This window comes from Hordeum vulgare, chromosome 6H, assembly GCF_904849725.1.
Source record: "Hordeum vulgare subsp. vulgare chromosome 6H, MorexV3_pseudomolecules_assembly, whole genome shotgun sequence".
Lineage (NCBI taxonomy): Eukaryota > Viridiplantae > Streptophyta > Magnoliopsida > Poales > Poaceae > Hordeum > Hordeum vulgare.
This window is the reverse complement of record NC_058523.1, coordinates 107,168,338-107,172,939: the sequence shown is the minus strand read 5'-3', so window position 1 is coordinate 107,172,939 and position 4,602 is coordinate 107,168,338.

Genomic DNA, 4,602 nt, shown 5'->3' with positions numbered 1-4,602 from the left:
CTTGAAAGTTAGAGGCTCAATAATAATGGGCAGTATGCAAAGACAACTAGACCGTTTATTCGTCAACATCTACTTACTAATCATTCGCCTTGAGATATCTATCCAGAACATCTCGCTGGTATTAAGTGCCGAGCCCCACCCAAAGTGTAAACTCAAAGCAACGAACAACTGCATTAACGAACTATGCGTAAGGTAAACAATCCTTGCAACCGTAGTCACAAGCACCGTTGTTTTATCCCTGGTGGAAACAACACATCCCCTAGTATCATGTTTCTGTGACTCAAGCTAGACATCGAGGGGCATGAACCCACAATCATGCATAACGCTCCCTCTTGGAGTTGCAATCTACTACTCGGCCAAAGCAAGAAATAGCAACGGAGAACATGCATGAATCACTAAGGAACATAATATAAAAGGATAATCAAATATATAACTCATAACAATCTGAACATAATCTCATAATCCAACGGATCCCAACAAACCGAGCATAGCAATAGCAAGAGAATTACATAGATGCTTTGATCATGTAGGGCAGCTCATAAGGACTAACCATTGAAGCACAAGATTGGAGAGAAGACATCACATAGCTACTAGTCATGGACTCATGGTCCAAGGAGGACTACTCACGACATGTCCGAGAAGAGTCCATGGCGGTGGAGAAGCTCCGAGAGGTCAATCCTCCCTCCGGCAGGGTGCCGGGAAGAGGTCTCCTGACACTCCCGATCTCGGAAGCGTTGCGACGGCGAAATGATGGAGAAAATCGTGATTCTGGATCTGATGGAAGGGTTTTCTCTTGGAGGAGTAAATATAGGTGAAAGGAGAGCACCGGAGGGCGTGGGCCCCACCCACGCGGCCTCTTGGCATGGCCTAGGGCTAGGCCGCGCCCACAGGTCGCCTGGGAGGCCCCTGGCCCCCCTCTGGCCATCTTCGGTGATCTGGAAGCTTCCGTTACACTGTTTTTTATATATTTTTCTTGGAACTTTTCGGGCTTTGGAAAATTGGGTAAAACTCCATGCAAAATAGACATCAGCAGACAAAAACTGGCACTGGGTGCACCAAATTAGTAGGTTAGTCCAAATATGTGTAAAATGATATAAAAGTTTAGCAAAACATATAACAATGTCACACAAAAGATCTTGGAACAAGCAAAAAATTATAGATACGTTTGGGGTGTATCAAGTGGCAAGAGTGTTGTGTGAAGCACATGACTTTTCTTGATGAGATGAAGAAGAAAAACAGAGAAGAGGGACTTTGACTGATAGGGGTGCAACGACAGCGACAAGAGGCACGTCAGGCTGAGAGGCAGAGAAAGAAAGAAAGGGCTCGTGCGGCCAAGGCAACACAAGAAGCTGGTGATGGAAAAGGAAAATGTCCACCAGGCCTAGTGGTCGGGCACGACGTGGCCGAGCCAATCCTTGGCTACCACGTGGCCGACTAGCCACTAATCGGCCGCAGCAAGACCGACAAGAGCCCATCTGCCATGGCAAGGCTGACTCAAGCCAGTCGGTTTCAGTGCGGGCGAGGACATAATATTTTTGAAAACTTTCAAATTGGTGTATTATTTTTCAAATTAAATAAAAAATGCAATACTTCAAAAAAGTATATTGGACCCTCTTAACTCGTTGACGTTCGCCACGGAGGGTGGCATGCACGGATGATTTGTGAAAGTTTTAGTTATGAGAGAGTGGTGACGGGTGGCATTTTTTGAGGTGACATGACCTCTCCTTTGCAGCGTGTCATTGCACCAAAGCCTGTCTTGGTGGAGCAGGCAAAGACACATTTTGATCTTACCCGGCGCCCGAACTTTCCACATGAGCTTTCTCGAGTTGCTTGGTTGTCAGTTTGAAATTGGGCTATGTATGTCGTTTGCGTGGAGTATTGTGCAGAGCTGCACAACGTTCATTTGATGGATTGAGGTGATCCTCGCTCCATCGTGATGCACGCTTGTCTAATCTCTTTTGCTAGGTGAATGACTTGGCGCACGAGGCCTCTATAGTTTCCATGTCGTAGATCCAAGATCCAGGGATCATTCTACATAGCCTCTCTTCCAGTTCTGTTTTTCCTGATGGACATGGAGAAGACCGTTGGTTATGCCACACATAGTTGTCTGCCACAAAGCCATGAGCAAAACTAGAACGAGGTCATTGCCCCATCGCCGATGGTCACGCTGGTGGAGGCCGCAAACAAACCCCGATCAACACTATCATAGGGTGTGCCGGTGTCGACCCAAGGTTTATGCGGCTGCAACCAGCTGAGCCAGAGCCACCATTGCCACATCGCGCACATGAACTTTAGGAGGTCATGGATGCCAAGACCACTTTAGCTCTCCGGTGAGGTGTAACACCCTGGATTTTGCCCATTTCCTTTTCTTTTGATTTTGGTCTGGATTTGCTTTTGTGTGGCTTGGTAGTTTTGGAACCTAAAGGGATCACCCTTGATTTCTCTTACCTAGTGACTTTCCAACCTCCAAACCATCCCAAGACCTTTTCATTTCCATCTTGAGCTAAGCCCAATAATCTTTTCCCTTGGAATATTCCTTTTTCTATTAAAGGAATAACCATGTTTGCTCTGGGTTGTGAAGCAACCCACATTTCTGTCATTCCAAAAATTTCCAAATAATTCTTATAAATCTCTTGGGTCATATATTCCTCAGATGTGACAAAATCCTTCCTTTTCTGTTCAAAAATATTCCTCAAATATTCCCTTTCTGATTCTGCCCTAGCTGTCAAGTTGTGAAGCAAGTACCCTTTATATGTGCTTTCTTGATCTCAAAATTTGTGGTCACTCTTTCCTATCCATATCATTGCCTCATGCAAAAATTCAACGTCATTTGGCTAGTAAGTATCTCTTGGCAAATTTCCAAATTTCTGATCTAGAGAAAGCTTTGTGAAGCAAGTGCTAGCTAAGAGTATTCAAATGAGTTGAAATTTCGCCATGATCTTAATATGCTCAAATCATGCCTTGCCACTAAGTTTGAGCATCAGCTCATCAACCATGTGACCATAGCATCAAATCTTTGTCTCTGGTCATTATTTTGGATTGTGAAGCAACTGTGCTTTATGTTGCTCCATAATTTCTGAAATTTTATGAGGACATTCTCCTACCTATAAAACATCTCTCCACCAAATTTGGGCTCATTCTATTTAGCCATTTTCCCTCAGCAATTCTCCTAAGATTCTGTCGAGTAGGGATATTGTGTGAAGGAAGTACCACTTTGGTTTATCCAGATGGTATGAAATTTATACAGTGTCTTCATATGCCTAAATCGCTAGCCTCCTCCAAATTTCAGCCCCATATATGTTGATAGGTGAGTGCCACATCAAAATATGTGCTCTGGACCAGATTGGTCACTTGCAAAGAAACTATATTAAATCTTGGTCCTCTTCTTCTCCAAGTTCACAGGATTGTAGTCCTTCCTACCCTAAACCTCCCACAAATATTATTTGACCCTTATCACCTTCCTGTTGATCACAGTAATGTGCCCAAGTTCGTTGCAGAAAACTTCGAGTGAATCCTCTCATCCATTCTTAGCTCCTTTTGGTGATTTGTCTCCTCAGAAGGACCCTTCCTTGGAAGGACTCTCTGCTAGACATGGTGCTGCATGCAAGGGTGCACCTTGTGTGCCAGTTCGCATGGTGACCACCACCCTGGCATGCCATGGACGCGAGCTGCGTGTTTGCTAGATCGGGCCCCTCCTCTGCTCATTGTTTCCGCGCGCCTCGTCGTGTCCAATAGCTCCCCTGCGTCGTCCTCTTCTCCTTGGAGCCCTCTCCCCCTCTGGATTCTTCCTCGTCGCGCCGCGACGAGCTCCACCATGTTCTGCCCATGACCGCCATGTCATTTTCTTCCCCAGGGCTCTCCCGAAGCCACCTCCTGCTTCTCCTCGCCCCTGGAGGCCCTGCCGACGTCGTCGTATCCTGCTGCGTGTCCCGGGGCTCCATTGCGGCGATAAGGATGCCACGGCGGCCGAGCTCATCCGCTCGCCCCGATCGGCTATAAAAGTCACGGCCTCGAGCCTCCCCGGGCATCCCGAGCCACCTCTACCTCTTCCTCTCCCTCCCAGTAGCGTCCCCCTCCACTCCCTCGAGCCCGAGGAGCTCCCCTGTCCTCTAATTGCCGCCATGGCCGCCGCTGAGCCCCTCCTAAATTAGCTCAATGCCGAGCCTCTCTCTCCTTCTCCTCACCACCAAAGGAACCACCAAGGTCTGGCGACCCTCCCCCGCCTCTTAGCTTCGTCTCTGATGCACTTTGGCGACGTGCCCGAGCTCCGCTTGAGCCGCTGTCTGCCGTGGGTCAAGCCGCCGCCATTCCATAGCTCTTCGGCGCACGTGCTATGCGGGGACGGGTGCGGCTCGGTCCCACGAGCTCTCCGGTGGTCGGAGCGCGACGAATGGTGTCCGGAGCCACCGGTGGCCGTCGCCGGTGTCGAGCCCCTCCCCTGCTCTATGTTTTGTCGGGAGGAGGGAGGAGGAAGAATAAGGAGGCGAGAGGAGAGAGAGAGGGACCCGACAGGTGGGCCCCGACCCCACCTGTCGGTGAGAGAAGGCATTGCGAGCGTGGATAAGTGGAGGCGCCCGACGCTAAATACGTTTCCCCCTGTGG